The sequence below is a fragment of the Macaca nemestrina genome, chromosome 3 (genome assembly GCF_043159975.1).
Source record: "Macaca nemestrina isolate mMacNem1 chromosome 3, mMacNem.hap1, whole genome shotgun sequence".
NCBI lineage: Eukaryota > Metazoa > Chordata > Mammalia > Primates > Cercopithecidae > Macaca > Macaca nemestrina.
In genome coordinates, this window is record NC_092127.1 from 52,157,720 (window position 1) to 52,182,035 (window position 24,316).

The 24,316-nt window shown below is 35.5% G+C and overlaps 1 long non-coding RNA gene and 1 pseudogene across 2 annotated transcripts in view; both read left to right on the plus strand.

Annotated features, from left to right (window-relative positions):
- The first annotated feature begins 1,317 nt into the window (after positions 1-1,317).
- The window catches only part of LOC105493245 (uncharacterized), a 94,509-nt gene continuing 71,510 nt past the window's right edge, over positions 1,318-24,316 (plus strand). For both annotated transcript variants that reach the window (XR_011620963.1, XR_011620964.1), the window contains exons 1-2: positions 1,318-1,426; positions 4,111-4,175. This is a non-coding gene — a long non-coding RNA (uncharacterized lncRNA). The remainder of the gene's footprint in view (positions 1,427-4,110; positions 4,176-24,316) is intronic.
- LOC105493305 (small EDRK-rich factor 1 pseudogene) lies at positions 9,953-12,680 on the plus strand (annotated as a pseudogene).

The window sequence follows — 24,316 nt, forward strand, 5'->3', positions numbered from 1 at the left end:
GTGGCAAGGAGCTACTGTTGGTTTTTAGGAACTGTGGGTGGTCTCTAGGACAGGAAAACCCCCTCAAGTTGATAGCCAGCAAAAATGCTTGGACTCTCAGTCATGAAGCCATAAGGAAATGAATTCTGCTAAAAGAAAGAGCTTGGAAGTGGATTCTTTCCCAGTCAAGATTCCAAATGAAAAACAGTCCACCTAACACCTCCACACTAGCCTTATGAGACCCTGAGCAAAAATACTCAGCTAAGCCATGTTCCTGACCACAGAAACTGCAAGATAATAAAATGTGTGTTGTTTTAAGCTGCTAAACCTGTGGTAGTTTGTTTTGCAGCAAAAGAAAATTAATACAGTGGGCTTTGGTTTTGCAGATCTATCTATCCTCCACTTATTGTGGGATTTTAGGTATACACTGCAAGGCATGAGCTTTTAAAATATATGTGAGGAGTTTTTCAAGTATAATGGTCTACTGCATCAGCCAGGCTTTCATCACAGTGAAATCAACAGAAAGCCTCAACATTTAAACAAAAGTGGGTTAATATGAATCTCACTTAAAAACAAGTGAAAATTAGTGTTTGGAACTCTGACTTGTACCTAATCCATTCTTTTTTTTTTTTTTTTTTTGTTACTTCTTTGCTTAGCTTTCTGTTTTTAATGAAAAAATGTAGTTCAGAAATTTTGAAGGACATTTTGTTATGCATTGGTGTAAATTGGAGAAAAAAATATTTTCGATGATTCAAGAGTGAATGAGTCATCAACAGATGGTTTCAGTTAAAGCTTTTCTCAAAACACATACTTACCGGGGAGTAAAATAACTAGTGCAGATGTCTGGTTTAAACAAATTTGTCTTTTTGTTTGTTTTTTAAAATATAACTCAGGTAAATATAAATGTTTTAATTTGGAATGGAATATGTCATAAAACATTGTTTTATCTCTGTCGCATGTTATAGCCACATCACAGAAAAGTAGGTGATTATATTCAAGGTATTAAATATTCGGAGCAGGTCAAAAAGTGGGAATGTGTAAAATCATGTTTGCATGTTGAAGGATCCTAATATTTTCATACAAATCATGACCTAATAAAAATCCTGGCTATGACTATGAATGTTTTGTTCAAAAGAGAGAAAAGAAAGAGATGAGGTTACACACATTTTTGGCCAACTGATATGGTTTGGCTCTGGGTCCCCACCCAAATTTCATTTTGAATTGTAATTCCTGTGTCTCAAGGGAGGATCCTGGTGGGAGGTGACTGAATTATGGGAGTGGTTTACCCCATTCTGTTCTACTAATAGTGAGTGAGTCTCAGGAGATCTGATGGTTTTAAAAGTGGCGGTTTTTCTTGTGCACGCTCTCTCTCTCACCTGCCGGCATGTAAGAAGTGCCTTACGCCTTGATTGTAAGTTTCCTGAGGCCTCCCCAGCCGTGAGGAACTGTGAGTCAGTTAAATCTATTTTCTTTGTAAATCACTGGGTCTCAGGAAGTTATTTACAGCAGTGTGAAATGGACAAATATACCAACTAATCAGCAAAATATTATATATTTTATGTTTTCTAATTGTGTATTGCTAAATAGTTTAGAATGCCTAATGTGAAGAAGGCAATGATATTCTAATAAAACTAGTAGAAGGAGGTATCAGATATTTCTCAAGTTGATTTTATGATTCTGGTATAATATTTAGGGTTTTCCAGAGAAACAGAACGATAGAATATACATATTCTTTTGTATTATTTCAAGGAATGTATGCATTATTTTAAAAATGCATTATTTTAAAGACTAGGCTCATATGATCATGGGGCTGACAAGTTGAAAATCTATCAGGCAGGCCAGTAGTCTGGAAATGCAGGCAGAATTTCTGTGTTATAGTTTAGAGGAAGAAATTCTTGTTCTCTGGGAAACCTCAGCTTTTGCTCTTATGGTCTTCAACTGATTGGACAAGGCCCACCCACATTATCTAGGGTACCCTTCTTTACTTAAAGTGAATTGATTATAAATGTTAACTACATCTACAAAATACCTTCATAGCAACACTTAGATTATTTGATTAAATAACTGTACTATAGTATTGCTAAGATGACAGAGAAACTAATAATCACATCTGGTTTCATAGTTTGCTTTCTTTTAAACATATATACATATATGTACACAAATTACATAATATACATGCAATATATATTTCTACATATTCATTCAACTATTAGTTAATTGATTAATATAATATCCATTAATTACTACTAATATGTATTCATCAATATTATTTTAATTGATATATTATTTTTATATATTCATTAATTCAACTTCATTTATTAAACATTTTCTATACTATGTTCTGAGACCCAAACAACAAATAGGGTATTATTCTTATATATTGGAGAAGTTCACATTTCATTGAGATGAAATATGTCAAGATTTTATGAATATTATTATAGCATTCCTAGTTTTCTATTTGAAAAAAAAAGGCCTAAATTAGAGATCATTTATTAAAAATTATCTGGTAAGTATATGTGCAAGGCACTAGACTATGTGCCCAGTATAATTTAACGGTTAAAAAAAATAAAGTGTCATTCCCTAAAGAGTTTAAAATATACTGGGGATTGATTCAGCTCTTATTTCAGCCACTAAGTGATATAGGGCATATTACTATAATTTGATATTCAGTTTTCTTATCTGTGCAATGGGAATTGAACTAAATAGCATTTCAGTATTTTTTTTATGATTCTAAAACATTATCATTTTCAAGACTGTTTGTATAGAAAGTCATTCTTTAGTGGGTAGAATAGATGCATTATTTGTATTAATTTGGTTTCAAGTAGAAAAATAGCAATTGATACCATGTGTTTAAGTAGTGAGCTCCAGATATATTTTCTCATATTTAGATTAATATCTAAATTGCTTTCATAAAACAATACAAATTAATCTGATAGAGAAATTACCAATAAGTAGGAAATGCAGTGGCCAATAGCAGAATATGTTCTTTAAGTTTGCATAAGCATTAGATGAACAAAACTGTTTTGAGACAGTTTGTTATTAATTATACATAGGAAAAACTATCATGTGAGACTTGAGGATTTGAAAAGTTCTATGTGTTGAAGATTGTTCTTTGAAAGTCATGTTATGTTTGTCTCCAAATGAAATCTTGTTTTCAAAATTTGGCCATCTGAAAATAAAGAGGACCCTTCATTGTAAAATAGATATTATAAGGATGTAAGGTTTTTAAAATATTTGAATGAGGTGATGTACTCTAATTCTTTGTATTAATTTTCATTTTAAAAATTACACAGGTCAATAAAATGATCATGATGCAATTGGTAGCATGCATAGTTGATGATTCATGAATTTGAAGAAAAATGATACACTATTTTGTATATCCTTTCTTGGTGAAGAAAGACCAAACCTTCCATTCTCTCACTGAACTGCTTTTAATTTTCAAACCACATTAAAATTTCATTCTTTGTATTTGCTTTCTATTTTCATAGTGATGGGAATGGAATGCGATCTCCATCACTCAGCCATTATCCTGCCCTTTGTGGCCATCGCCTTTGACTCAGGCCTGAGTTCACCACAACTTATTTTTACAATGATCCTGACATGCAGCCGGTCCACTTGGCAGAATTTTCACTCTTGCTTAGCTGATTTCAAAATGAAGATTCTTATTGTTTCTCTTCAAAGCATTTCTAGTTTCAGCAAGAAAGCTTTTAAAATAAAACTGCTGTCATGCGAATGACTGAAGACAAAATGCATTTTTTTTTCCAATTCCCTGATTCTGTCTCAACTATTAAGTTCTGAGGAGCTCTCCACTTTTCAGTCTTATTTATAAAGATATTATTAAATCTAGCAATATTTTCTCAAGAAATTTCTGGGCAGTGAATACTTTTTTTTTTTTTTATAATGGTGAATGGATTCACTGTTTTCATATACTGTGTTGTAGAAAATATATCCAATGTACATGTAGCAAATGCTTGTCTTGTTCGGTATTAAATTAGTGAATTGTTTATGACTATCAGTGAGGCAAAGGGAACATTGCAAGGTTTGGGACTGGGGTTATTTTCTTTCTGACTTTTGATGTCCTCCTTTTAAGGTTTCACTTTGCTGTTTACTCTATGTATTATGTCATTTCAGTTTTTTTTCTTCCTTGGTGGACTTTTTACAGCCTACGAGGAGCTGGTGGGCTTCGAATTTTCAAGGTATAATTTACTAGTTTTCTCCCAATCACAATGTTCTGTGACTATTTATTTATTTATTTTCACAGAGCTAGTTTTATAACCAGGGTGGTTACAAAAATAAATGGTAACTAAAGTACATAAATTCATCTTGCATGTAATTTTGGTTTATAGCTTATCCTAGTCATTCCCAAACTTTAGGGTGCACCAGAACCACCTGGAGAGCTGTTTAAAACCAACCAGACAGCTGAGTCCCACCCCAGAATTCAGTACTTCTGAGGGGTGGGGTCTGAAATTTTGAATTTTCAATGACTACCCTGCCAATGCCACTGCTGCTTGGCAAAAGACCAGAGTTTGGAAATTACGTCTGCGGAACATGAAAGAATACTAGACACTTGTCATGTTGTTCAAATAAAATAGCACACTGTCATCTACCGAAGATGGCACAAATGCCATTATTCTTAAGAAATAGCTGTGACTTTCTCATCTTAAAACAGTATACCTTCTTTAAGCTTAGCTCTTGCATTCTGTGAATAAAACTCGAATTGAAGGAATGGCCATATTTCTGACAAGTCATGAGGCTTACCAAGGTCAATTTCATTTGCTGTATAACTTAAAATACAATTCTACTTACAATTGCCTGGCATGGATGATTGCACTTTTTTTAATGTACATAATACATTTGACACTGAGAAATAAGAAGCTATGAAAATAAGGTTGATAGCCAGTAAAGAAGTTTTTCCTTAAATGGTTGCAATCTGCCAAGAGCTGATAAGGAAAGAATCCTGTGGGGACAATGACAAAAAACTTAAAGCCATCAAACCCATGTCAGCACTAGGCAAGAAAACAAATAGAATTCCAGACAATTCAGAACAAATACTACAAATCAGAGACTATACTCTAACCTCCTTTCAATCTTACACTTTTGAAAGACAACTTAGAAGTACAAAGAATGGTGAGCAACTCCACGCTAATAGTTAACATTTTGCCTTTACTTTTGACTTTCTTCTGTTGAGCTGGAATTAAATGTGTCTTCAGTAAAAACTTTTCTCAGTTTCTCTGTGGTGCATATCATATTGTCTCTAATGTAAAATGCTCAAGAAAAAAAACTGAGGCTGAACAAGGGTAAGTTAATTATTTAAAATTGTGTGTTAATTATGATGAATTAGAGTAATGAAGTTATGCTTAGCAGATTTCTGTTGTACCTTTACATTCTCTGTTCTAAATGGTTTTGAAGCTATAAAGTATTATTGGAGAAGAATATTACCATATGAAGTTAAAATTATTAATCATAGCTTCATAGATCCATACCCATGAATTAGATAGCTAATTATTCCTCATTTTTCACATGGTATTATATAAAAGGTATGTCTCAGATTTGTAATTTTTTTTTAAAATTTTGACGTTAAAATGAGTTGTGTGTCAAATTTTGATGCTACTTCTTACACAGAGTACTTAAAATGAATGGGAGCGGAAAATGGATTAACTGAAGTTGTTGTGACTTACGAAATCTTATAGTTTAAAAGATTTTAAAGTTGTTCAACTAAGGGAGATGAGCATAAAACTAATAATACCAGTATCTCTCTATCATTGAAAGGTTGCCATATGCAAGGTAGTACTTCCAAGTCTGTGAACTGCACAACTTCTTTAAAATGTTTTACAGATGATATCCCATGGAGTTTGTGGAATTTTCGGTTTAGGGAAGTCAAATAACCTGAAAATCTCATTCAGATGCTGAATACTGAAGCTAGAATTTGAACTCATCCTATTCTTTTAATTATACTTCCTTATTACAAGTTTATATTAATGAATTCAAGGTTACTTATATGTGTGAACAACCTCCTCTTGTTGATAAAAATATGTTAATAGAAATGATTTCCCAAAGTGGAATTTTATAAAAGACTGCATAGAAAGTAAATGCTATTGAAACCAGGTAGGGGTGGGTATAGCCATAGATCTTTATAATACAAATATATTGGTATATTATAGAAACATCCTACTTAGTTGAAATGCAAAAGCAATCAAGAAAATAGTGCATTGTTTTGTAGATTTATACGAGACTAGGAAATCCAGGGTGAGATAACTCAGTGAATGGTGAGTATAGTGAATGGCTGTGAAATAAGAGGAAATAAAGATTCCCTAGCATAGAGCAAAAGATATTGAATTTTATGATGTTTTTCTTTTTCTCATGTATTTTTTTCTTCTTGTTCCAAATTGTGAAATAATATGTGCATTTGTTTTCTGCTAAATCGTTGCTTTACTGAATTCACTGCTTAACTTATCAATGATAAAAGGAGTTATTTCAAAGACTTGGCCAAGGCAGCTGAAGGTATGAGAATAATCCAACTTCTTGCAAAAAAAACAAAAACAGAACAAAGCAAAACAAGACAAAACAAAAAACTTAGAGTGGTGATTACTAGTAAGGTTTGGCTCTGTATCCCCATCCAAATCTCATGTTGAATTGTGATCCCCATTGATGTGGAGGGACCTGGTAGTAGATGATTGGATTATGGGGGCAGATTTCTCCCTTGCTGTACTCATGATAGTGAGATCCCTTGAGATCTGGTTGTTTAAAAGTGTGTAGCACCTCCCCTTGGTGCTTTTCCTCCTCCTCTGGCCACTTAAGATGTGCCTGCTTCCCCTTTGCCTTCCGCCATGATTGTAAGTTTCCTGAGTCTTCCCCAGTCATGCTTCCTGTACAGCCTATGGAACTGAGTGGATTAAACCTCTTTTCTTTATAAATTACCCAGTTTTACTTATTTCTTTATAGCAGTGCGTGAATGGACTAAGGCAGTTAGTGAGAGAAAGCTTCTCTCTTGGCATTGCTATGGTGTTTGGGCTCAGTTTTACTCATTGTCTTGTAGAAGCTCTGAACTAAATCATCAGCCTCTAGCAAGTATAGTTTGAATTAAAGATAGAAAGTATAAAGCATGTCTATTTTTCTTTTAATTAATTTCAGTTGCCTGTGAAAAGAAAAAAGATAAGAAACATGTAGATAAAGATAATTTATTCAGCAAAGTCATCAAGAAAATAGGATGGCTTCAATGCAGAATATTTGAGTCATTTTAGAAACAGCATCAAACTGGCAGAAGTTTGGATAAAATGACAATGATGTTAATAAAGTAGCAAATGTACTATATTTCAATAATAGAAGTGGTAAATCATTTTAAATAAGTTAATTATAAATGTATATTTTTACAAAAATGATAGGACCAGAGAGATATTAATTTAAAATTATATGAAAAAAGAGACATTGAATAGGGCTATAACTTTATCATTTTGATATCACATAGTATTGATTCATCAGTAAGGAAGAATTTTATTTATGATATTGTATAAAATACTTGAGTTTAAGAAAGATCTCATTACATTATTTTGTAATCACCCAACTAGGGTATTTTATCAAGATAATAAGCATCCTAATGGTCAGATAATCCCTTAAAAGATCTTTAGGTAGCCAAATGGAAATATTCAGGTACAAATTGTTTTCTTTCAAACAAGCAGTATTATTAATTAACACCCTAGTTAATCGAATCCACAGAACTGATTACAACATTACTTCCTTCCATGAGTGTACATTTAATACCAGTAATTTTCCTTCAAAAAAGTAAAGTTAGATTAACAAACATTGACATTGGTCTAAAGGGGGCTTTTATACAGCTAACAAATAATTGTCAGTAGCAATTAAGCTGTTTCACAGTTAAAGCTTACTGAAGGAAGCAGGGAAAAATGAACAGACTATTTTGTAATACAAAATTTACCTACTGCCTCCATGAATCATTGAACAAATACATCTTTGTAAGAAATATAGAGCAGGGAAGAATGAATTAAAATATAGATGCCAAATATGAAGTAAGATCTAGGTGTTAATTCATTAATTCTGACAATGTATTTATAGAATGACTAATATGGCCTTTTTTGTAGAATTTACATTAATTCAGTTTTCCTGGAGAAAATATTTAGAAGTTTAGGTGCAGTTGACTGAAGACGTAGAAATAACTGAGAGCACAGTTGAGATTGGAGAAAATGAACATGGTACTCTTCAAAACAAAATGATGTAATCTAGAAGCATTCAGCAGCCTGTTGGTAGCAAGAAAGAATGCATGCAATTTACTGCATTAGTCTGAGGTGTAGCAGAGCGGTAGATGTACATTGAAGTGTTGTGTGAGCTTCAGTTGCACAAAAACTTAACGTAGAACTGCAAGAGAAAAAGTCTATTGACTACATGAAATTTTAACATCAAAAGGGTAGGTGGAAAAATTAAAACCAGCAAACAAAACTTGAATCAGAAAGATAGGAAGAAAATTAGATCAGAAGAATATTAACACAAACAAAATTGCAAACGAAACGTTAAAGAGGAAGACTGTCATTTTCATTTTCAATGCTCCAGAAAGCTTAAGGAAGACTGGGTACAAATGTTAGGGATGTCAGGAAAAGTCTCTCAGATGTTGTTATTTCTGTGTTTGAACCAAAGCAAGGACAAGATCACCAGTGTACTTGATTCATAAACAGAAATTGGTGCTGCTTTATCAACACTGCTGGTGAGAAAATCTCATGTTTTTATTGTGGTGAAATTCACACAGCATAAAATCAGTCATTGTAAAGTGTACAATTAAGTGGCATTTTGTACATTTGCAATGTTGTACAACCCAAAGCCTCACTTTTAATAAACGTAGTTTGTCTTGAAGCATAAAATGAAAAAGCCTGAAGAAATCATCTAGGGAAAGTATTGACTTGTAGCATAGACTCAAAAGAAATGAAAGAGAATATTTGGAGTACGTATGGGAATGATTCCACTCTTTGCTGACTAATGGATTAAATTATGGTCTAGGATATCTAACAAGAAACAAGAACGTCTCCATCTGGTAGCAAAGAATTGACTTTGAAGGAAACTCCACAGTGTTACTTGAGCTAATCAAGGATTGTGGCAAAACTGCAGTTTTCTTGATAGCTTTATGTCCCCTTACAGTTGTGCATACTTTATTTTCCAACAAGTACCATCTTATTTGGTGTTATTAAAATTTTATAGCATGCTAGGTCTTTTTTTTCTTCTACTTTTTTTTTTTTTTTTTTTGACAGAGCAATTATGTCTTGCAGAACAGGCTATTTTAAATCATCATTTAAATATAAAATATTTTAAAAATAGAGTTATAAAATGATTTTCCTATACCTGCAATTAGTGAAAGTATTTCTGGGAATTATAAGCTCAGGAAAGAATTTTAGTGTTAGGAGGATATTGAATGAAATGGAAGAACTGTCACGTACAAATGATGAGATTAGATAGATTTGGTTTTGTGGTGTCATGATAAATATTGGCTTTCATCCTAGGTTCCTGACTCACAACTTCCATAGCCCTTATTACAGTCTTTTGTTATAATGTTGGGTGTGTTAGACCTTAGGGGCAGGCCTCTGACCTTCTCCTGCCCTCTTTTCTTCTACCTTTCTCTCACCTGCCCCAGGCAGGACTCTACTCTTCCCTGGCCTTTCTGATCATGGGTCTTAAGAATTTTCTCAGAGAGGGTCCTGCCCTATATTCTAGGGGGGAAGGAATACTGCTGTCCTGAAGCTTCCATAAAATCCCAAGAGGATTGGGTTAAGTTGGCTTCCAGATAGGTGAACACATGGAGATTCCTGGAGGGTGGCATACCTGGGGAGGGCATGCAAGCTCCACAGCATTTTCGACATGCCTGCCCTATGCAACTCTCCATCAATACCCTTTGCAAAACCAGCAAATGTAAGCAATTGTTTCCCTCAGTTCTGTGAGCTGTTCTAGCAAATTAATTGAACCAAAACAGGGAGTCATGGGAACCCCAATGCCTGATGCCAGTTGGTCAGAATTTCAGAGGCCTAGATTTGTGACTGGTGAGCGAGGGGCAGTTTTGGGGACTGAGCCCCACCCTGTGGGATATGATGCTATCTCCAGATAGACAGTGTTGGAATTGAATAGGAGGACACTCATCTGGTGTCCACTGCTTGGTGTGTGGGGAAACTCCCCTCTACACTTTGTCACGGAAGTCTTCTGTGTTGATTGTTGTGACATGAGAGCAGAGGAAGCCCATGGTTTGAGAAAGTTTTCCCCACACAGGTTGTCTTAGGGGAGAAAACAAAAGCTAGCTGATAAATGTAGAAACAGAAAAGAAGATGGTGGTGACGGTAGCCTAGCGTGCCAGGGAGCTGTTGCTTTTCCCTAATCGCTTTCATCCAGGCTCTATCAGTGGTCGGCATCCGTGGAAATCAATGAGAACTTGCACACCAGTAAAAAACATGGAGAAAACCCAGGAAAATAGTAAGGGGAAAAGAAAAGACAATAGCTTGACTACCTCTCAGTGAAAGCAGAAGAACTCTGAGATCATACGACAAAAGCAGAAGGCAGCTAATGAGAAGTCTATGCAAACAAAAGAAAAATGATGACTGGCTATTTGGAAAACCTGGGTGCTACTACCAACTGGGTGTGTCATAAGCTCTAAGGTCAAGATTCTGTAGACTGAACAGTCATTACGTATGTTATGGCTTATGCTTTAAAAACTATTTTAAATTTTACCTTTCAGCTTGACTTAGTGTGATGTTTTAGAAGCATTTTTCAAAGAGTAAAACACTAACCATGAAAAAGAAAAAGTTGAAATATGAAGATTGAGAATAAGAGTGGAGGCACAGATGTGGGGAGTCTAGCTGCTGGTTGTTTTTAATAGGAGAACTTGGTTAAGCATTTACACTGCTTTCTTCTATTTAAAACCATGATGACCTGATTCAGATAGTTTCCCTTCTGCTATGAACATGAGATCATAGATGAAACAAAACCTTCAAAGTAAGCTCTAACTAAACACCAAATAATAAAAGAAAGATTCAAAAAGCACAAAATATAATAAAAGTCAACATGGTGAGAGCCGATGGCACTGCAGCCCACAGTAAATTTTACCCTGTATTTTGGCATGAAAGGCTGGGTGTAGGCTTGTCATTCACCCAGGAAAACCAGAGAGACAGCCTCAGGCTGTTGCAGGTGGGTAAAGTGAATTTTCTAATCCTGCATTAAAATATGCATGAAAATCTTTTCATAGTTATTCTCCATTTATGAAAAGTGACCTAGAAAAACTCTACATACATACAAAGAGATTTGGCCTTAAATTTTTTGCTCTGTTTAGGGTCTTAGGTATAAAGGAGGGAAGAAGAGAAGGCAAGTATAAAAAAAAATGCCTTAGGGCCCAAACATGTCTACATTTATTTATTTTTTTTTTCTGTCTAAAATCATTCCAGGACTGTTGTAATCCATATATCCTTATCAGTAATAAGGAAACTGAAATAATAAAATCAGAGAAAAATAAAAAAGTTAATGCAGAAAATAAACTCACACAACTGGATTACATGATATGATTAGAATGTTAGTAGATGGAAATAAACAGAATTAGGCATTAAAGCATTATAAATATGAAAACAGAGAAAAACTTCTAACTAAAGATGCTGAAGTTTATTGATGGGATAACAAAATAGAATTACATATATTTTATAATATACATATTGTTATATATTATTTATATTTACTATGAGGAATTGGCTCATGTAATTATGGAAACTGAGAAGTCTCATGATCTGCTATCTACAAGCTGGAGACCTAGGAAAGCTAGTTGTGTAATGTAGTCTGAGTCTGAAGGCCTTAGCACTGGGGAAGTCAATGATATAAATCCCAGTTCAAGGGCAGAATATGATATTAGATGTCCCAGTTCAAGTAGTGCGGCAGAAAAACAAAAGGGGTAGATTCCTCCTTTCTTTACCTTCTGTTTTATTCAGGCCTTCAGAGGATTAAATGATACCCAACAATGTTGGGAAAGGTAATCTATTTTACTCAATCCACCAACTTAAATTCTAATTTCATTTGCAAACACCCTCACAGACATAGCCAGGAAAAATGTTTAATCTAGGCACCCCATGGCCCATTCACCTGGATGCATACCTTTGTCTATCATACTCAATGAACAGACTAAGAAGATTAGGAAGAGCCAACCAGAGAATTATTGACCTGAGAGGTGGATCTAAGAAAACTACCTGACATACTACAGAGAAATTTAAGCAGATGGTGATAGTAACTGTAGGGCACACTAAGGGTTTCCTGGGATATTCATGATATTCTACTTCTTTATATTGGGACAGGTTCCATGAGCATGGTCACATTCTGAAAATTTGTGAAGTGGTACATGGAAGAGTGATATACTTCTATAAAAAGGTTAAAAAAAGTTTATAAGTACAAAAAATGTGAAATGTAACATTTGAAATTGTAAGTGAAAAAAATTATATAAAAATTTCTAGTAATTTTAGAGAAGCAAAAATGGAATTGCAAACAAAGAAAAGAAACCATGAGGACCAGAAATACAAGACACAGAATAAGATGGTTGAACTAAATCTAAATATAAATCTACCTGTTTAAACACAGGAAATATCAGCTTTGATAAAATAACAAAATTTTATTTAAAATAATCATACCTAAAACTCAATGACTAAGAAATTTTGAAATTCAAGAAATAAAAAAAGGTTGACCAAGTATTAATTGCATAAAAATATTAATATATAATTAGACTGTATTATATATTTATTACAGATAAAAGTCATTAATTAATACTAAAAATCATTAGTCAGACCTTGTAATCTTATATCTAAATATCTGTAATTCAGTAATTACTTAAAATTATTTTTTAAGAGAGGCTTTAACATTGCTAAAACAATTAAGAGAAGATGAATTTTAACAATGGAGAAATAAAGCTCAGAGGAAGAAGCGGGATATAAGGGGCAAAAGAAAGCATTAAATTGAACTTACATAACATTCTTCAAATTACGAGTTTAAGTAGAATTCAAAGTAGAGGTCACTGATATTAAAAAAATATGAAGAACTGAATGGAAAAAAATGTATGATATGTATACTTATCAATACTTGTGAAATGCAGCAAAAGCCACTTTGCAATTTCAAGTACATTTTTTAAAAAGAAAACAAGAATATGTATTAAATTCAAATAGTAAAATAATAACAATAGTAGTACTTGTAAAAATGTAGAAATATGGAGACAATTATGAAAAAATGTTAGATTAATATTAAAAAATTTACAAAATGCTGTTTATAAGTGTTAATAATATAAAATTTCCAAAAGGACTTATCACAAAAAGATAGTAGGTTTAATTTTTAAATAATTGAGACATAACTAAAAGTATAGCAAGATAAAAACAAAAGTAAATGGAAAACAACTTGGTTTATAATATCAAGAATTAGAAAAAACTAAACATTTACTAACAGGGGAATGGATACATTTTCCATAGTTATATAATGGAATACTATGCAGTAGAAATTAATGGACATATACTTATGTGGATAAATGTCAACTGTAAGGCTACATAAAAATCCATTTCTAAGAAGAATGCATATAGTATGACATCAGTTGAATAAAGGTTTAAACATACATAATGATATCAGCTTTAAATCTTATATCATCAGATCATGCTAGCCATTCCTCTATTTTTGCTCCTACTTGCCATATAAAAGCTCTCTGATCAGTTCCCGGTATCAACTTAATCTTTTACTTTCTGATTTCCCATCACTTTCTCCAACATTGGTGCTGTCATAGTTCTTGATGATTTGAAAGACAATCCATTATCTGCCATTTTCTGGCATCTCAGTTCCTGTAAGTTCTTTCATCTAATGATCTTCATCAACATCTCCACTTGCAAGTCCAACACTCAGTCATTGGGCTCTCCAGCCATTACTTCCTGTCTTTTGACTAATGTTCCAGTATTGCCACAACTTTGCTCTTAACTATGATTTACTGTATTAATTTTCTAGGGCTGTCTTAATAAAGCACCTTACTGCCTAGTTCACTGAGAAGAAGGAGGAAGTCAGAAGAGACTTTCTACAACCCCCACTACAATTTCTAATAACCCACTTGCACTTGAACTCATATTTTCAACTTTTTCCTGTGCACATCTTTCACCTTTCTACCTATGAACTAGATCTTTTCCCTATCTTCCAAAGTCTTTAAGTGATTTTTCTTTTTCTCTCAACCATTCCCTTTCTACTAGAACTTTCCTATAAATATATAAACATACTGTTGTTTCTCACATTTTTAAATGGCCTCTTAACCTTGAATTTCTCAAATACTGATCCACTTATCTCCTTGTCTATACCCATGATTCCCAGTTTTTCTTCCACTATTCTCTACTAAACTCCTACCAGCAAGACTTCATTGTTACTACCTAACCAAAATGGTTTTTATCGAGGTCATCAGTGACTTCCAGTAAGATAATTCCATGGTTACTTCTCAGTCCTCATTTACTTGATCTGTTAGCATTTGTCATATTTGTTACTCTGAGGACATCACACTCCCCTGGTTTTCCTTCTTTCTCAAAAGATAATCTCAATCCCGTAACTGGTTTCTCCTCATCTCACAATCCAATTTTTGTTACTCACTGGGAGGTAATGCACCTTATAATGACATTTTGATCAATAATGGGCTGTATATAAAATGATGGATGCATAAAATTATAATGGAGGTGAAAAATTTCTATCATTTAGTGACATCATAACCACCATAATGTCATTGTGCAACCCATTATCTTTGCTATGTTTAGATACACAAATACTTACCATTGGAATACAATTGCCTACAGTATTCAGTGCAGAAACATGCTGCATAGGTTTTTAGCCTAGGTGCAACAGGGTATACCATACAACCTAGGTGAGCAGTAGGCTATACGATCTAGCATTGTGTAAGAACCCCACGTGATGTTCACACAACAACAAAATTGCCTAAAGATGCATTTCTCAGAGTGTATCCTTGTTTAATGATGCATGACTGTATTTGGGCCTTTTCTCCTTACTATTATGCTAATTATCTTGAAGCCCATTCAGTGTCATTTATATGGTAATACTTCCAAATCTTATATTTACAATCTTCCTTTCCCTGCAGTCCAGCCTCATATATACAACTGTACCCTTGGCATCTTTGCTGATATTAAAATATACATATATAATTTACTATGTTTGAAAGTGAGCTCCTGATCATTCTACTGCCATTGCCTCCAAACATGCTCTTTTAATAGATTTGTTTGCTTGTTTCTGCTAATGGTAGTTCTCTTTCCAACAGCTCAGAACTAAAATCTTGACCTGTGCCATCATTATCTTTCACCTGGATTATTGCAACAGCCTCACAAGTGAACTTTCTGCCTTCTATCAAGCCCACCACTGAAAAACAAAACAAAAACAAAATAAATCTAGTCTATTTTCAACATACCAGGATTTTTTGATTAAAATATCAATCATATCATGCCTATTCTCTGCATAAAATTCTGCCAACTGGTTACCATCTGACAAAGAGTTATTAATAAGTTATTATGAATGCCTACAGCCAGTCCAAATCTATACATTCCTCTACACTCTTTTATCTCTCTGATTTCACTTTCTGCTCCTCTCCTCCTATCTGTCTATATTTCTTTACTGTTCTTTATATATATCCAGTATATTCTCAAACCATCATTTCTTTTAACTACTTACTCAAGAAACAATACATCATCTGTGAAACTTGACACTGATCACACTTTATGTTTTCTCTTACCCTCATCTAACATATTATATATTTTGAAATTTATTTTTTCACCGTCTGCCAAATTTACTAAAATGCTATCTTTATGAGAAGGAAGATTTTGGTCTGTGTTTTGTCCTTTGCCCTATTTCTAGTAGCTAGAATAACACATGCACTTAATGTAATAGTATATACCACTTAATATTTGTTGATTGAATAGATGAAAAATATGTGTGTATCTGAATGTGTGTACTATGGATATATACATATATAGCAAACATGAAGATCTGTGCATGGAAAAAGTAAACACCAAATTGGGGAGATTCATCTCTTAGTTATCCACCTAAGAGGAATAATTGCTAATACAGGAAAGAAGCAATCTGAGGAGTACACAAGGAGATTCAAAATATTTGAGTTTATTTCATTAGTTTAGTGAAGAATATGTGAGTATTTGTTATATTATTTGTACTTTTTTGTATGTCATAAAATTAATTTTATATGAAGGTAATGATATACTAATCAGTTGGATAAAATTCTATTATGCTATGTTGTCTTCTTAAGCACTATCTTAAAAATTCCATGTATGTATTTAAAAAGTTGCTTGATTTTGGTCTGTTGGAGTTTGCTTGAGGTCCACTCCAGACCCTGTTTGCCTGGGTATCAGAAGCAGAGGCTGCAGAAGAGAGAATATTGCTGAACAGCAAGTGTTGCTGTCTGATTGTTCCTCTGGAACTTCGTCTCAGAGGTGTACCCGACCGTGTGAGGTGTGAGGTGTCACTCTGCCCCTAGTGGGGGATATCTCCCAGCTAGGCTACTAGGGAGTCAGGGACCCAACTGAGCAGGCAATCTGTCCGTTCTCAGATCTCAACCTCCATGCTGGGAGAATCACTACTCTCTTCAAAGCTGTCAGACAGAGACATTTGCATCTGCAGAGGTTTCTGCTGCTTTTTATTTAGCTATGTCCTCTCCCCAGAGGTGGAGTCTACAGAGGTAGACAGGCCTCCTTGAGCTGCAGTGGACTCCACCCCGTTTGAGCTTCCAGGCCACTTTGTTTACCTAATTAAGCCTCAGCAATGGCAGGTGCCCCTCCCCCAGCTTCGCTTTCACCTTGCAGTTAGATCTCAGACTGCTGTGCTAGTAATGAGGGAGGCTTAGTGGGTGTGGGACTCTCTGAGCCAAGCGCGGGATGTAATCTCCTGGTGTGCTATTTGCTAAGACCCTTGGTAAAGCGCAGTATTAGGGTGGGAGTGACCCGATTTTCCAGGTGTTGTGCGTCATGGTTTCCCTTGGCTAGGAAAAGGAATTCCCTTCCCTCTTGTGCTTCCTGGGTGAGGTGATGCCTCGCCCTGCTTCGGTTCTAGCTCTTTGGGCTGTACCCACTGTCCTGCACCAACTCTCCCTGCAGCTGAGGGTCCTGACTGTTAGAAGGAAAACTAACAAACAGAAAGGACATCCACACCAAAACCCCATCTGTACGTCACCATCATCAAAGACCAAAGGTAGATAAAACCACAAAGATGGGGAAAAAGCAGTGCAGAAAAGCAGAAAATTAAAAAAATCAGAGCGCCTCTCCCACTCCAAAGGAACACAGTTCCTTGCCAGCAACAGAACAAAGCTGGACAGAGAATGACTTTGACAAGTTGAGAGAAGAAGGCTTCAGTCGATCGAACTTCTCAGAGCTAAAGGAGGAAATAAGAACCCAGCGCACAGAAACTAAAAACGTTGAAAAGATTTGACAAATGGATAACTAGAATAACCAATGCAGAGAAGTCCATAAACAACCTGATAGAGACGAAAACCATGACACGAGAACTACGTGACAAATGCACAAACTTCAGTAACCGACTCAATCAACTGGAAGAAAGAGAATCAGTGATTGAAGATCAAATGAATGAAATGAAGCAAGAAGAGAAGTTTAGAGAACAAAGAGTAAAAAGAAATGAACAAAGCCTCCAACAAATATGGGATTATGTGAAAAGACCACATCTACATCTGATTGTTGTACTGGAAAGTGGTGGACAGAATGGAACCCAGTTGGAAAACACTCTGCAGGATATTATCCAGGAGAACTTCCCCAATCTAGCAAGGCAGGACAACATTCAAATTCAGGAAATACAGAGAACACCACAAAGATACTCCTTGAGAAGAGCAATTCCAAGACACATAATAGTCAGATTCACCAAAGTTGAAATGAAGGAAAAAATGTTAAGGGCAGCCAGAGAGAAAGGTCGAGTTACACACAAAGGGAAGCCCATCAGACTAACAGCGGATCTCTTGGCAGAAACTCTACAAGCCAGAAGAGAGTGGGGGCCAATATTCAACATTCTTAAAGAAAAGAATTTTCAAACCAGAATTTCATATCCAGCCAAACTAAGTTTCATAAGTGAAGGAGAAATAAAATCCTTCACAGACAAGCAAATGCTGAGAGATTTTGTCACCACCAGGCCTGCCCTACAAGAACTCCTGAAGGAAGCACTAAACATGGAAAGGAACAACCAGTACCAGCCACTGCAAAAACATGCCAAAATATAAAGACCATCAATCCTAGGAAGAAACTGCATCAACTAATGAGCAAAATAACCAGCTAACACCATAATGACAGGATCAAGTTCACACATAACAATATTGACCTTAAATGTAAATGGGCTAAATGGTCCAATTAAAAAACACAGACTGGCAAATTGGATAAAGAGTCAAGACCCATCAGTGTGCTGTATTCAGGAGACCCATCTCATGTGCAGAGACACACATACACTCAAAATAAAGGGGTGGAGGAAGATCTACCAAGCAAATGGAAAACAAAAACAAAAAAAGGAAGGGATTGTAATCCTAGTCTCTGATAAAACAGGCTTTAAACCATCAAAGATCAAAAGAGACAAAGAAGGCCATTGCATAATGGTAAAGGGATCAATTCAAAAAGAAGAGGTAACCGTCCTAAATATATATGCACCCATTACAGGAGCACCAAGATTCATAAAGCAAGTCCTTAGAGAATTACAAAGAGACTTAGACTCTCACACAATAATAACGGGAGACTTTAAAACCCCACTGTCAACATTAGACAGATCAACAAGACAGAAACTTAACAAGGATATCCAGGAATTGAACTCAACTCTGCACCAAGCAGACCTAATAGACATCTACAGAACTCTCCACCACCAATCAGCAGAATATACGTTATTCGCAGCACCACATAGTACTCATTCCAAAGTTGACCACATAGTTGGAAGTAAAGCACTCCTCAGGAAATGTAAACAAATGGAAATTATAACAAACTGTCTCTCAGACCACAGTGCAATAAAACTAGAACTCAGAACTAAGAAATTCAATCAAAACCACTCAACTACATGGAAACTGAATAACCTGCTCCTGAATGACTACTGGGTACATAGCAAAATGAAGGCAGAAATAAAGATGTTCTTTGAAACCAATGAGAACGAAGATACAACATACCAGAATCTCTGGGACACATTTAAAGCAGTGTGTAGAGGGAAATTTATAGCACTAAATACCCACAAGAGAGAGCAAGAAAGATCTAAAATTGACAACCTAACATCACAATTAAAAGAACTACAGAAGCAAGAGCAAACACATTCAAAAGTTAGCAGAAGGCAAGAAATAACTAAGATCAGAGCCAAACCGAAGAAGATAGAGAAACAAAAACCCTTTAAAAAATCAATGAATCCAGGAGCTGGTTTTTTGAAAAGATCAAAAAAATTGATAGACCACTAGCAAGACTAATAAAGAAGTAATGAGAGAAGAATCAAATAGATGCAATAAAAAATGATGAAGGGGATATCATCACCGACCCCACAAAAATACAAACTACCATCAGAGAATACTATAAACACCTCTATGCAAATAAACTAGAAAACCTAGAATAAATGGATAAATTCCTGGACACATACACCCTCCCAAGACTAAACCAGGAAGAAGTTGAATCCCTGAATAGACCAATATCAGGCTCTGAAATTGAAACAATAGTTAATAGCCTACCAACCAAAAAAAGTCCAGGACCAGACGGATTCACAGCCAAATTCTACCAGAGGTACAAGGAGGAGCTGGTACCATTCCTTCTGAAACTATTCCAATCAATAGAAAAATAAGGAATCCTCCCTAATTCATTTTATGAAGCCAACATCATCCTGATACCAAAGCCTGGCGGAGACACAACAAAAAAGAGAATTTAGACCAATATCCCTGACGAACATCAATGCAAAAGTCCTCAATAAAATACTGGCAAACCGGCCGGGCGCGGTGGCTCACGCCTGTAATCCCAGTGCTTTGGGAGGCCGAGGCGGACGGATCACAAGGTCAGGAGATCGAGACCACGGTGAAACCCCGTCTCTACTAAAAATACAAAAAATTAGCCGGGCGCGGTTGTGGGCGCCTGTAGTCCCAGCTACTCGGGAGGCTGAGGCAGGAGAATGGCGTGAACCCGGGAGGCGGAGCTTGCAGTGAGCCGAGATCGCGCCACTGCACTCCAGCCTGGGCGACAGAGCGAGACTCCGTCTCAAAAAAAAAAAAAAAAAAAAAAAATACTGGCAAACCGAATCCAGCAGCACATCAAAAAGCTTATTCACTATGATCAAGTGGGCTTCATCCCTGGGATGCAAGGCTGGTTCAACATATGCAAATCAATAAACGTAATCCAGCATATAAACAGAACCAAAGACAAAAAACACCTGATTATCTCAATAGATGCAGAAAAGGCCTTTGACAAAATTCAGCAGCCCTTCATGCTAAAAACCTCTCAATAAATTTAATATTGATGCATTGTATCTCAAAATAATAAGAGCTATTTATGACAAACCCACAGCCAATATCATACTGAATGGGCCCAAGCTGGAAGCATTCCCCTTAAAAACTGGCATAAGACAAGGATGCCCTCTCACACCACTCCTATTCAACACGGTGTTGGAATTTCTGGCCAGGGCAATCAGTAAGAGAAAGAAATAAATGATATTCAATTAGGAAAAGAAGTCAAATTGTCCCTGTTTTCAGATGACATGATTATATACTTAGAAAACCCCATTTTCTCAACCCAACATCTCCTTAAGGTGATAGGCAACTTCAGCAAAGTCTCAGGATACAAAATCAATGTGCAACAATCACAAGCATTCTTATACACCAGTAACAGACAGACAGAGAGCCAAATCATGAATGAACTTCCATTCACAATTGCTTCAAAGAGAATAAAATACCTAGGAATCCAGCTTACAAGGGATGTGAAGGATCTCTTCAAGGAGAACTACAAAGCAGTGCTCAATGAAATAAAAGAGGACACAAACAAATGGAAGGCCATTCCATGCTCATGGATAGGAAGAATCAATACCATGAAAATGGCCATACTGCCTGAGGTAATTCATAGATTCAATGCCATCCCCATCAAGCTACCAATGAGTTTCTTCACAGAATTGGAAAAAACTACTTTAAAGATTATATGGAACCAAAACAGAGCCCACATTGCCAAGACAATCCTAAGTCAAAAAAACAAAGCTGGTGGCATCACACTACCTGACTTCAAGCTATACTACAAGGCTATGGTAACCAAAACAGCTTGGTACCGGTACCAAAACAGAGATATAGACCAATGGGACAGAATAGAGCCCTCAGAAATAATACCACACATGTACAACCATCTGATCCTTGACAAACCTGACAAAAACAAGAAATGGGGAAAGGATTCCCTATTTAATAAATCGTGCTGGGAAAACTGGCTAGCCTTAAGTAGAAAGCCGAAACTGGATCCCTTCATTACTCCTTATACAAAAATTAATTCAAGATGGATTAGAGACTTAAATGTTAGACCTAAAACCATAAAAACCCTAGAAAAAAACCTAGGAAATACCATTCAGGACATAGGCATGGGCAAGGACTTCGTGTCTAAAACACCAAAAGCAATGGCAACAAAAGCCAGCATTGACAAATGGGATATAATTAAACTAAAGAGCTTCTGCACAGCAAAAGAAACTACCGTTAGAGTGAACAGGAAACCTACAGAATGGGAGAAAATTTTTGCAATCTACCCATCTGACAAAGGGCTAATATCCAGAAACTACGAAGAACTCAAACAAATTTACAAGATAAAAACAAATAACCCCATCAAAAAGTGGGCAAAGGAAATGAATAGACACTTCTCAAAAGAAGACATTTATACAGCCAAGAGACACATGAAAAAATGCTCACCATCCCTAACCATCAGAGAAATGCAAGTCAAAACCACAATGAAATACCATCTCACACCAGTTAGAATGGCAATCATTAAAATGTCAGGAAACAACAGGTGCTGGAGAGGATGTGGAGAAATAGGAACACTTTTACACTGTTGGTGGGACTGTATACTAGTTCATCCATTGTGGAAGACAGTTGGCGATTCCTCAAGGATCTAGAACTAGAAGTACCATTTGACCCAGCCATCCCATTACTGGGTATATACCCAAAGGATTATAAATCATCCTGCTATAAAGACACATGCACACGTATGTTTATTGAGGCACTATTCACAATAGCAAAGACTTGGAACCAACCCAAATGTCCATCAATGATAGACTGGATTAAGAAAATGGGGCACATATACACCATGGAATACCATGCAGCATAAAAAAGGATGAGTTCATGTCCTTTGTAGGGACATGGATGAAGCTGGAAACCGTCATTCTCAGCAAACTATCACAAGAACAGAAAACCAAACACCGCATGTTCTCACTCATAGGTGGGAATTGAAAAATGAGGTCACTTGGACACAGGAAGGGGAACATCACACACTGGGGCTGGTTGTGGGGAGGGGGGAGCGGGGTGGGATAGCATTAGGAGATATACCTAATGTAAATGACGAGTTAATGGGTGCAGCACACCAACATGGCACAAGTATACATATGTAACAAACCTGCACGTTGTGCACATGTACCCTAGAACTTAAAGTATAATAATAATAAAAAAGTTGCTTGATTTTAAAAATATCCTTCATTTCTCTATTTTTTCATAATTTTAGATATATGAAATAGAGTAATGGCTTTAATTTTATTTTTAAAAAATTCTGGCCTCTGTCACTTCTCTGTGAGTTTTCATTAATTGTTTTTTTGTCCTCATTATAAGTCAGTTTTCTTTTTCTTACTACATCTGTTTCTTAGACTGGATGCCTGATAATTTGAATTTTACATTCAAATGGTGCTATATATATTTGATTTCCTATATATATTTTTGATTTTTGTTTGAGAATACAGTTAATTTACTTTGAAACAGTTGAATCCACTTTGCTCTATTTTTTATTTTTGATTTGTTAGGTGACTCCATAGCAGTGTTTACTATAATGCTAATATTATCCATTACTGAGGTAAGAGTCTCCTGAATATTCCATTGAATGCCCTGTATATCCTGAAATTGTCCAGTCTAGCTATTTACTGCCCTGTGTGAGTACCAGGCACTGTTTCCTCTTATTTTATTGAATTACCTTTCCCACAATTCTAAAGTAGTTTCCTCACATGCATATGATGCTCAGTACTTTGCTGAGTACTCAGAGGAGACTCTGTAGACAGCCAGAATTTTCTCCCTGTGCAGTTTTCTCCTCTCTGGTACGTTCTCCTGCATATTATAGCCAGTTAGTCTTCCCCAGGGCCTCTACTAAGCTTTCTCAACTCAGGGAGTCTTCAGGACTCTGTGCCAAGGCTGGAACCTTTCTTAAGGCAATAAGCTGAAATAAATGTAAGATTCCTCCGGTTTGCTTTCCTTCCTTCGGGTATCACTTCTGTCTGGTATTAAGTGTCTTAAAAACTATTGCTTTTTTTTCTTCTCTTTTTGTCTTGTCTTTTGGTTGTTCCAGATGGGATTATTACACCTTGACCGGAGCTTGTGTTTTATTACCTATCACTTTCAAATATACGTACTCTTTAATCGTATTCGATTTTAAAAATCCTTTTCGTGTTCCTTTCTTCTGCTTTTTCATTTCTCCAATATCTTTATGCATTTCCCCTTTCCATCTTTTGCTTTTCCTCTGCTTTTTTTTAACTGTGGTATCTTTTTTTTTTTTTTTTTTGCTTTGTATTCCACCCTCCAATTTCACCCCCAGTAACTACTGTTATCTGAGAGGTTTTGTTTTATATCTTCCATTTGTCTAGGCAAATAGTTCTGAGCTTTTTTATTTCTAATTTTAGTTGATGTTTCAATGTTTGCATAACTTTTTATAATTTATTTTTCCCCCACTTATATGTTTTAATCAATGTTTTCATCTTCTTTGTTGTTGTGTGTTTCTGGTGTTTTTCCATTATTTATTAAAACACTATCTAGTTGCTTTTTATCTTTTTTATTGTCTTGGAATACACTTGCATGGAATTAGATTTTATTAATTTATTTTTTTTTTAATTTTTTAAATTTTTTTCAGTATCTGATGTTTAAATGATGTGGGCTTTCTGGGAAGATTAGCCTGGGCACATTTTCAAACTTTTTTTTTTTTTTTTTTAATCACTAGCTGTCTGTGATCTACTCCCACAAAATCTAATGTCTAATATTTTGGCCCTGCTCAATTTCAATTTTGTGCTCAGTATTTGGTCTCTATGTGAACTCTTTTCTAAGAGAGACTTAGCTTGACATTTCTAAAATTTTCAGGGGAATATA